The 11,857-nt window shown below is 41.9% G+C and overlaps 1 long non-coding RNA gene across 2 annotated transcripts; it reads left to right on the forward strand.

Annotated features, from left to right (window-relative positions):
* Positions 1–1,113: 1,113 nt before the first annotated feature.
* Positions 1,114–7,110, forward strand: LOC132766634 (uncharacterized). Of its 2 annotated transcripts, XR_010909220.1 has the most exons (4): positions 1,114–1,214; positions 1,465–1,580; positions 4,156–4,360; positions 5,121–7,110. It is a non-coding gene; the product is annotated as an uncharacterized lncRNA (long non-coding RNA). The 2 variants fall into 2 exon arrangements; XR_009630524.2 differs by having other exon boundaries at positions 4,156–7,110.
* Positions 7,111–11,857: the final 4,747 nt, after the last annotated feature.

An 11,857-nucleotide genomic window follows, 5' to 3' on the forward strand; every position in this document is an offset into this window, starting at 1 on the left:
GTAGTAGATTGGTCCAATTTGGATTCCAAGCTGAATATCTCCATCTAAAGTAATTGAATGCCATTTAAATTAATGGCAGGAGTGAAGAGAGGGAGAGAGAGACAGTGTACCTGCACCTGAATCATATGATGAAATACCATGGTTGGGAAATGTAAATGAGAGATGGAAAATTGGACTTCGCAAGTTCCACTTCTAGCTTGCTGGGCAAACAATCTTGCACCCACTCTCCAGTCCCTTCATACAACACAATTACAGTGCTACTTGGAATCTCTAGACAGGGAGTCGCGGTGCTTATGACTAAACTACAAATCCCAGGATCCTATGAGATACAGGTACAGCAGCTCAAATGGAGTCATAGTGCTGTAACTGTGTTTTGTGTGAGAGTCTCTACAGACAACAAAGAAATCTCAACATTCCAGGTTTTGCTCCTGTGCACAACAGTACTATTTTGGAGACCTGCACAATGTTTTTCCCAAGCCAGAATATTCCCAGGGAAGTCCCAGCATTATCAGGGACTTTTTGTTGCTACTCCCCAGGTCAGTTTAAATTAATGGATTTCTCCCATAATTGAATGTGTCTCTCATTGGCTGTCTGTTTGTATGATGCTGGAACAAGCCAAGGTGGTCAGCATCAGGAAACATGGCAATTCTTTTAGAACCCAGTGTGATATTGTTAAAGCACCTTAATGCTTTTATTACAGCACCTTAATGCTTTGATTATTATTAATTACTGAATTATAATTATTATTATAATAATAATTATTATTTTTATTTCTTTCAATATAATGAGAGGGAACAGCCTGGTGAGCTATGCTAACCATAATTAATAACCAAAGTTCCAGATTAAAAACTCACCAGTGAAGCAAAGACTAAGGACAGAGGCATTTTATTGGCCAAGATGTGATGCTTGCGAGCTTCTGCTCCAAAATTACAAGCATAAGAGTGCATGTGCTCTCTACAACACTTTTTAAATAACCAGGCCCATTGTTCCAGATTGAATCATCCCTCTTCTATTTCTGGTTGGCTGAGCTCTGATGATGTGGCTGGAAATCCCCTCCCAACCAGGTGGAGAGAGCACTGTGGGTGTAGAGGAGTCTCCGGGAAGTGCTGCCGTTCCAGGACAGGAGGGGTCCAGGGTGGGGATGATGAGATCATGAAATCCCGGAACAGTGAAGAACAATGGAAGCTGATCTCTGTGGTCTTGGCTTGGGCTAGGTAAAGAAAGATACCTATTGCTTTTTATATTCTTTGACTGAGGCTGAGAAAGCATTCCTGGCTTTGGCTTGAGTCAGGCAGTTTAGTTTCTTATATTTAGTACATATAAGAATAAGGAGAATAAAAGTACAGCTTATACATTTCAGACTTGGGAAATAGATACATTATATAAAAACATAAAAGTTACACAGAAAGGGATAAATATACATTTTGGCTTTGGATGTCTAAGGATGATTATGTCTTTTTCTAGGCCAGCCAGATGAAGGATGTTGCAATGACCCAAAGTCTCCTTTGTCTTGAGCCATGCCTGGGACCATTCCCAATGTGAAACAATAGCTGTATAATTTGCTTTCTGGCCAAGGTCAGGTAGGGGTTAATGTTTTTCTGTCCCAGAAGTAAAATAGAATGTGTTTAATAGATTTATAGGAATATAAGTGGGTTAAAATATAGTTTATAGAGGGGAGGGAGGGAGAGGCCTGGGTGGGGGTGATGGGGAGGCCTAGGAGCTTTATGCAAAAGAGAGGATGCTGCTTTATCTCATTCTGGCTTGTTGCCCCTGGAAAACTATAAATCCATAACTATAAATCCTTTTTATTAGGGGTGGGGGTAGTGGTGTTCGATAACAATTACATGTGTATGCACACAGGCATAGACACCAAAGCAACCAACAAAGTGTAGGAAACAGAAGCAACTGGCAGGATTAATGTATTTCTTTTTCTTTTCTGTCTTTCTTTCTTTTTTACAATAGCAAATTTAAATGTGGCCAATACAAAAACCTTTAGAACTGACTGCAGCCCAGCAGGGATTCACAAAAAACACTTTAATAATGATTTTAGATTGTCTGCACATTTTCTCCCCCTCCAAAACCTCTATCCCAATTACATGTTTCCTGTTCATGCCCAGCATTACTTTGAAAAATTTTAATTATTACATTTGGCCCAGCCATTGGTTTTTTAATGCGTCGTGTTATTGTTATTGGTTTTTTTTTTTGCTTATTTTACTATGAGTTTTTGTATTGTTTTGTATTATTGCTGTTATTGTTATTGTTCTATTGTGGGCTCGGCCTCATGTAAGCCACACCGAGTCACTCAGGAGATGGTAGCGGGTTACAAATGAAGTCGTATTATTATGCTTATTATTATTATTATTATTATTATCATCTTTGCTTTGAAGAGATATTGTGTCTCCATATTCATATATTTGTGTAAAACAGCTGAAACATTATAGCTGTTTGATTTCTGGAAGCAGCTTAGTGGGGGATTCAAAGATCTAGATTACTGAATATTGATCAGGATTCAGCATTGAAAATGGGTTGTCTGTATACCTTCAAGCTGCCTGCAGACTTACGGCAACCCCATGAATTTTATAGGGTTTTCTTAGGCAAAAAATACTCAGGGGTGGTATGCCATTTCCTTGAACAGGGTTCAAAGGAATCTGAATCAGCCCAGATTCACTGACTCAAGTTTGAATCAATGACTCAAGCTTCAAAGTCAACTGGGGAAACCTCTGTACGCCCCTTTTGCTCATAATTGTTGCCATTGGTCTGATAATTTCACCTTGATGAGAATCCTTGTGCTGCTCATTAAGCCACCCAGCTGGCAAGATGTAAAGGACAGAGGCAAACCCTCTGGCCCTTTGCACTTGACTCTTGAGTTAATGACAGCCACAAAGCTCAAAAGTTCATCTTTGTTTTTGCAGTTTTCACCACACATTGGACAAATAAAAGTCATCAATTGACTGGAGGTCTTGCAAATTGTCAGAGCAGATTCATCAGCTGCCTTTTGAACGAAATACAAAGTAAAAAAACAGACTGTAAAAGAACTGCTGCTGTGAAACAAGTCCTGATGTTTAACATCATTGGGGTTTGGGGGCATGGTAGCATGATTTTGATAGGCTATTAATTGCATGCATTAGATTTTTGTTGCTTGGAAATAGCCAGAGTACAGAGTACAAACAGCTTAAACTCATCCCTGATGAAAGTGGGTGAGGGAAAACACCCTGGAATGACAACAGAAACATGATTGGTTTTAAACATTTTAACTATCCCATTTAAAACTATTCATGCTCTAGTGAGAATGAAAAATGTTTATACTAAATGAGATATACTAAATGCTTGGAGACCATAATGGAGTTCAAGGTTTATATGTTATTTCATTTATGGGGATGGCTGGAGAAACATCATCATGGATTCCAGCAGCCATTAACATTTTCCCCTACCATTCTCATAAAAATAAAATGGCCTTGGTAGCATGAGTGGTCAGCAGTCGTCAGGCCCGTAGCCAGGATTTCGTTTCGGGGGGGGGGGGGGGGCTGAATTTTTTTTCAGGGGGGGTTTCGGGGGGGCTGAGTTTCGGGGGGGGGGGGGGCTGAGTCTGAGTGAAAGAGGGTCTAGCCTAGCAAACCTTTTGTATCATTACCCCAATACCCCCATGCATATGGGATATATTGAGTATGGTGATCAGATCATGATATGAATAAACATAACAGTTTAAATAATGCACCAATAAGGCCTTTTCGTGAACCACCATGAGAATTTCGGGGGGGGGGCTGAAGCCCCCCGAGGCCCCCCCCCCCCCCCCCGGCTACATGCCTGGCAGTCGTATTGAGTCCTTAAGGAATAAGTTGCTGACAAGGCCTAGCCAGGAAAGGAAATTGTTTTTGATAGTCAGAGGAAAGGATGCTGGCAGGGACACTTCAGAGATACTTGTAAACTAACAGCAGAAACAGAAAAACAGGACAGAATATGGTTGCAAGTTATGAGCCAGCAGCAAAGCAAAGATATGTATATATAGCCTGAGTTGAGAGAACACAGGTCAGATGGAGGATTGAGGATGAAAGAATACATGTATGTATGCATGCATGCATCATACTATCCAACTGTCCTGATTCAGCAGGGATAGCTTTGACTGATTCCCTGTCATCCCATTTTTCTGGTCTACAGAGATACTCGCACAAATATCTCAGCAAGCGAGAGTGGCTGGATAAAACCCGGAACCTCAAGCCATGGCTGATATTGAATGGGAGACTCCCCCCTGGGCACACAGAAGACTGGGTGACTTGGAAGGCGCTGAACATACTGCGCTCTGGCACCACAAGATAAAGAGCCAACCTTAAGAAACGGGGTCTCAAAGTGAAGTCCATGTCATGTGAGTATGGAGGAGAACAAACCACAGACCACCTATTATAGAATTGGAAAAGACCAAAAGGACCAACCAGTCCAGCCCCATTCTTTCATGCAGGAACACACAGGATTTTGCACCTCAGGCCTAGAGTCACCTATGGCCAAAGCACCATGCAAGAGTCCTGAGTATAAGCAAACCGTTTCTTGTAAAAACACATAAAATATATGGGGGGAAAGGAATAAAGAAGGAAGATGTATAAGCCAAAATGGTTTAGCAATGGGTGATAACCAAACTGGAATCCAAATGTCCCATATAAATCCAAGGGTAACACAGTCTAAGAATAGACAAAACCCACAACAACAGCTTAAGTCCACATACTTAAATCTAAAACTAAGGCTTGACTTGAAACAAGATCCAGAGAACTTTTCACTCACATGTTGCCTGAACTGAATTGGCTACTAATAAATAGACATGAAGTCATGGCATTTTACACAAACTTTCTCTATTGTTTCCCACAGAGACTTGTTAATCTATGGAGCTGACTATCTGCCCTAATCTGCAAATGTAAATCCTTGTTTAGCTTCATATTGACAGGTGTTCTCTCTTGAGAGTTTTCTGTCAATTAATCTTCACTCGACCCTTTATCTAAGGATGTTGTTTCTGACTCCTATGACTAACCTGGGAGCTCAGAAGCAATTTGCATTCTCTTGACCTGCATTACTACCTGAGGCAGTTTCATTTCCTTGGCCTGTATCATTCCCTTGGCTTGTGTTTTGAATCCCAGGAAAGCCCACAATCCTTTCTGAATTGGCATCATCAGTGAACCCAGCAGCCCCTGGATAGTGTGACTGCTGAAACTTCTGAGCTACAACACAGAAACTCTCCTGACAGATGGCTATCCGGCCTCCATTTAAAAACTTCCACCACACTCTGAAGCAGCGTATTCCACTGTCAAATCAATATTGCTATCAGGAAGTTCTTTCTAATGCTTAGGTGGAACCACTTTTCGTGCAATCCAAATTCATTGCTCTGTGTCCTAGTCCCTGCAGAGCAGCAGAAAACCTTGCCTGTCATTGGCATGTGCTCACACCTACAATAGGATTACCTATACAGGTGGATATATATTAGTATATGCAAATTATCTGTTTCCACTTTTTGAAAATGCAGAAGCAATTCTGAGAGTCAATTTGATGTGGTGGTTTGAGTGTTGGACTAGGATTCTGGAGATCAGGATTCAAAGCTCCACTTGGGCAAGTCACACTCTCTCAGCCACAGTAGAAGGCAGAAGCAAAAAAGTCTTCTGAGCAATTCTTGCAAAGAAAACCCTGTGATAGGTTCACCTCAGAGTTGCCCTAAATAAAAAATGACTTGAAAGCACTCAACAAGAACAATAGCAGTAATCCTAGCTGCAGATGAGCAACTCTGCCTGTCCTCTCTTATGCGAGTCAATGACACTAATTTAACTCTCCTAGAAAGCTGCTTTTGAAAAAGAAGGCCTAGATGTTTTTTGGGTCATTCAAAAGATCTTAAATTTTCAGTTGAGAAGTCTGGAACTTTTCACAATTTTACAACATGTTGTTCTCCCTCCTTGTAACCGAATATGAATGAGTGAGCAACCAGGCATTGTTATCACCATTCAAGCCAGAGCCTATCATTTGTCTTCATTAATTTTGAGACACCAAAAGGAACAGCCCATCCTCCTTAGGATTACGCAGAAATGTGGGATCACTGCCCTTGGAGACAATAGTTGTATGTAACTTGGCTCCCAAAGAGCCTAGGCTAAGACACACACCTTGGGTGTCCTGTCTGGCCTCAGTCCTCCCAGCTGTCATCCAGGGGTCATTTCTCTCACTAAAGAATCCTGCTTTTCAGGCCTTTGCCATTTGCAACCCCCCAGATACATTTCTAGGAACGTCTCCAGTTCAGTTCTTATCAAAGGGCATCACTCCCATCGCAGCAAATATCCCCAAGCCTGAGGATTGCTCAATCGGGTTGCTCAAAACTTATTTTCATTCCTCTGAGGTCAGGAACTGCTAGGGCCCTTCTACACAGCCCTATATCCCAGAACATCAAGGCAGAAAACCCCACAATATCTGCTTTAAACTGGGTGATCTGAGTCCAAAGTGACATATATTCCAGTCAATGGGATTTCATTCAACTGTGTGGAAGGGTCCCTAGTCATCCAGAGAGGGGACTCCTGCTGATCGACATAATGAAATGGTCACTGATACCATGGAAGATTTCCATAGCTTCCACCCCCCTGCAGCACTCTGCCCATTAAACCCAGTGCCTGCTGAATGTAAACTCCCATTATTCTCAGCCAACATGGCATAATTTTATATTGAATGCAATGTTTTAAAACATTTTAAATGCTTAATATGTATTAATTTTAATTTAATTTTAATGTTACTTGAATTGTATGTGTTTTAAGGCATTGAATAATTGCCTATATGTAAGCCGCCTTGAGTCCCCTTTGGGGTAGAGAAAGGTGGGGTATAAATAGGGTAAATGAAATAAATTAAGGATGATGGACATTGTAGTCCAGTGCATCTGGGAGCCTGCCTTGCGAAAATCAGCCCTGCAGAAGCACACTGTCCTACCCATTTTTCTGTCTGTGTCTAGTATGTTAGCAAGGTTCACTTTGTTTGTTTGTTTGTTTACCATATTTATATCCTGCCTTTCTCACCCCAGAGGGGACTCAAGGCGGCCTTACAACAGGCAGCAGTTTGATGCCATACACACACCTATCAAATAAACAATTACAATTAAAACCAAATCATAGAATCATAGAATCATAGAATCAAAGAGTTGGAAGAGACCTCATGGGCCATCCAGTCCAACCCCCTGCCAAGAAGCAGGAATATTGCATTCAAATCACCCCTGACAAATGGCCATCCAGCCTCTGCTTAAAAGCTTCCAAAGAAGGAGCCTCCACCACACTCCGGGGCAGAGAGTTCCACTGCTGAACGGCTCTCACAGTCAGGAAGTTCTTCCTAATGTTCAGATGGAATCTCCTCTCTTGTAGTTTGAAGCCATTGTTCCGCGTCCTAGTCTCCAAGGAAGCAGAAAACAAGCTTGCTCCCTCCTCCCTGTGGCTTCCTCTCACATATTTATACATGGCTATCATATCTCCTCTCAGCCTTCTCTTCTTCAGGCTAAACATGCCCAGTTCCCTAAGCCGCTCCTCATAGGGCTTGTTCTCCAGACCCTTGATCATTTTAGTCGCCCTCCTCTGGACACATTCCAGCTTGTCAATATCTCTCTTGAATTGCGGTGCTCAGAATTGGACACAATATTCCAGATGTGGTCTAACCAAAGCAGAATAGAGGGGTAGCATTACTTCCTTAGATCTAGACACTATGCTCCTATTGATGCAGGCCAAAATCCCATTGGCTTTTTTTGCTGCCACATCACATTGTTGGCTCATGTTTAACTTGTTGTCCACGAGGACTCCAAGATCTTTTTCACACGTACTGCTCTCGAGCCAGGCGTCCCCCATTCTGTATCTTTGCATTTCATTTTTTCTGCCAAAGTGGAGTATCTTGCATTTGTCACTGTTGAACTTCATTTTGTTAGTTTTGGCCCATCTCTCTAATCTGTCAAGATCGTTTTGAATTCTGCTCCTGTCCTCTGGACTATTGGCTATCCCTCCCAATTTGGTGTCATCTGCGAACTTGATGATCATGCCTTCTAGCCCTTCATCTAAGTCATTAATAAAGATGTTGAACAGGACCGGGCCCAGGACGGAACCCTGCGGCACTCCGCTCGTCACTTCTTTCCAAGATGAAGAGGAAGCATTAGTGAGCACTCTCTGTGTTCGTCCACTTAACCAATTACAGATCCACCTCACCGTAGTTTTGTCTAGCCCACATTGGACTAGTTTCCTTGCCAGAAGGTCATGGGGGACCTTGTCGAAGGCCTTACTGAAATCCAGGTACGCTACATCCACGGCATTCCCCGCATCTACCCAGCTTGTAGCTCTATCGAAGAAAGAGATCAGATTAGTCTGGCATGACTTGTTTTTGATAAATCCATGTTGACTATTAGCGATGACTGCATTTGTTTCTAAGTGTTTGCAGACCGCTTCCTTAACAATCTTTTCCAGAATCTTGCCCGGTATCGACGTGAGGCTGACCGGACGGTAGTTGTTTGGGTCGTCCTTTTTTCCCTTCTTGAAGATTGGGACCACATTGGCCCTCCTCTAATCTGCTGGAACTTCTCCCGTTCTCCAAGAACTCTCAAAGATGGTTGCCAATGGTTCCGAAATGACTTCCGCTAGTTCCTTCAGTACTCTTGGGTGTAGTTGATCTGGCCCTGGGGACTTGAACTCATTAAGAGCGGCCAGGTATTCCTGGACGACTTCTTTCCCAATTTGGGGTTGGATGTCCTCCAATCCCTCATCCACTCCATCTTGCTGAGGTTGAAGACTCTCTTTTTGTGAGAAGACCGAGGCAAAGAAGGCATTAAGTAGTTCTGCCTTTTCCCTGTCCCCTGTCAGCATTGCCCCATCTTCTCCTCGAAGAGGTCCTATCGCCTCCTTGTTTTTCCTTTTTCTACTGACATAAGAATAGAAGCCCTTTTTATTGTTTTTAATGTCCCTGGCAAGTCTGAGCTCGTTTTTTGCTTTAGCTTTGCGGACCTTTTCCCTACAGGTGTTGGCTATTTGTTTGAATTCTTCTTTGGTGATTTCTCCCTTTTTCCACTTCTTGTGCATGTCTCTTTTGTGTCTTAGCACAGTTAGAAGTTCTTTGGACATCCATTCTGGCTTCTTTGCACTTGTCCTATTTTTTCTCTTTGTTGGCACGGTTTGCAATTGCGCCTTGAGTATTTCACTCTTGAGAAATTCCCATCCATCCGTAGCTCCCTTGTCTTTTAGTATCTGTGTCCACGGAATGCTGCTCAGCGTTTCCTTCATTTTTTGGAAATCAGCTCTCCTAAAGTCCAAAATGCGGGTTTGACTTGTCTTAGTTTCGGCCTTCCTTTGTACCTCAAATTGCAGGAGCACATGGTCACTTGCCCCTAAGGATCCTACCACTTCGACCGCATCGATCAGGTCCTCCGCATTTGTTAGGATGAGATCAAGAGTAGCCAATCCCCTTGTTGCCTCTTCTACCTTCTGGACCATGAAATAATTAAAACCAGAAATATTGAAATCAATGATTAATTATTTCTTAATATACACTTTCTCATTTCTGTAACAGAAGCTACTGCTCACCAGTTTGTTGTTGTTAATTTGTACTACATTGGAAATATAGCTTGGCTTTAAAACAATTTTGCTCGGTTTAAGGAATACCACAAGAAAGCAGTTTGAACATGTTTGCAATGATATATTATGCCACTCTGAAGCCCCTAAGAGACTTTCCCAGTGAAATGATGAGAAATAGCTGTCAAAACTCCATTAATTTGTCCCAATTTCATTCCCTAGCGGAAATTCGGGGAGATTTATGATATATCTTCTGTGGCTCCACACCCTCCATAAGCCATAGCAAATGCTGACTTGTGCTTTTGGATGCAATCTTGAATGCCTCATTGTTTAATGTTGAGTGAAACATTATCATTTGTTCAGCCGTTTCAAATTCCTCGGAGGATTTTCCTGTCCGTTTCCTTTTAAAAAATGAAATAAAATTCCCAGACATTTCAAAGCAAGCTGCTCGTAACTGAAGCTGCCTTTAACTTGCTTCAGATTTTCAATCACTGATTCCTTCTGATGTTTGTGTAACCCTGCAATTAATTCCGTCACTTCTAATCTGCTAAACCTGGCAAAAGAGAGTTGTATAAATCCAGAGAGAGCAGTGGGCAGAAACTGGGAGCCCTAGATGCTGCTCTCCCTCTTTTGATGGATGATTTCCTGTAGGAAATATGACCTCTCGTGGTTGAAATGCGGCTGACTTCAAGAGGTTGCATGAAGGAAGTGGAAAGACCAGGGAGACCTAAACCCATCCTAAAGTGTAGACACTTTTTGTTAGGTACATGGGGGTTTTAGCAGAGGCGGCCCTAGGTAATTTTCAATGGTAAGCAAACAGTACTTTGGTGCCCCCCCCCCCAAACCAATCACTGATATATATTTTGGGAGTTCTGTGTGCCATATTTAGTTCAATTCCATCATTGGTGGAGTTCAGAATGCTCTTTGATTGTAGGTGAACTATACATCCCAGTAACTACAACTCACATATGTCAAGGTCTATTTTCCCCCAAGAGTGCCTCAAGAGCGCCACCGCGCAACATCAACTATACTGCAAATGCTTACTTTGCTTAATGGGTTGAGCCGCCCCTGGGTTTTAGGAAAGCTTTGACGACACAAAGAGATTGACAACACCCAGTTTTATTGTAATTTGTTTGAAAGGCTACTTCTTAGGCAAAATTCATTAGAAACAAAAGAGGTAAACATTCCAAGTCTGAAACATGTCATCTCCAAACCTTCATCAAGTTAGGCCTTGATTGACTACTATGGTGAGATCTCTGAAGGCAGAGGTGGGCAAATTGTGCCCCCAACATTTCACAATTGGATACAACTCCCAACAGACCTATACAGCATAGGCAATAGAAAAGAGGGAAATTTCAGTTCTCCTGGATGTAAAGTTGCCAAATGTTCAGGTGCTGGATGAAGTTTCATAATCCTCATGTTTTTCCTCAGTATTTAAGTGAGGATATTCATTCAAAAAGAAAAATGGGTTCCCCTGAAACTGTAGAGACCAAAATCCACTGATAGTGGTGATATGAAAATAACTAAATTAACTCAATGTATATATTACAAATATACATATCAAAAACTGCCACATACATATAAGTAGAAACAATAGGTTCTTCTCTTGAAGTATAAAGCAAAGTCTTCATTTGAGAAAATGTCCTTTCTTTATTACATGTGAGTAGACTCCAGTAGTCACATGAAATGACTCCAACCTGCTACTGGTTTCAACTCACAAGAGTCTTCGTCAGGCGGTTGGGTCTGCTTTATACTTCAAGAGAAGAACCTATTGTTTCTACTTATATGTATGTGGCAGTTTTTGATATGTATATTTGTAATATATACATTGAGTTAATTTAGTTATTTTCATATCACCACTATCAGTGGATTTTGGTCTCCACAGGATATTCATTCAACCATGTTGGCGAGGAGTTATGGCAATTATGTTCCAAAACATCTGAAACGGGCGAAGTTGCCCACTCCTTTCCTAGATACATGGTGTCTGTATATGTGTGTTGAAAGTGAGATAAAGATAAATTGTTTTCTGTACTTTCCTGACATTTTATGAAACTCTATTTCCCTTTGCTCCATCTGTAATGAAAGCATAACTTTGCTATGAAGTAAAGATGAAAAACCACCCAAGATCTCACCAATGTCTGTTTGTGGAGCAACAGGCCATGGCCTTGCTGGCAGCAGCTCTCTGGGATCCATTTATCACCTCCTCTAATATCCCACATCAATCATAGCGCCCTTCCCACCCTCTTTCCCCTGCTCTGCCTTGTCCTCCGGCCTTTTCCCCTCCGACTGCTGAGCGGCTGGAGTTTGGAATCCTCTGG

The sequence above is a fragment of the Anolis sagrei genome, chromosome 2 (assembly GCF_037176765.1).
Source record: "Anolis sagrei isolate rAnoSag1 chromosome 2, rAnoSag1.mat, whole genome shotgun sequence".
Taxonomy (NCBI): Eukaryota; Metazoa; Chordata; class Lepidosauria; order Squamata; family Dactyloidae; genus Anolis; species Anolis sagrei.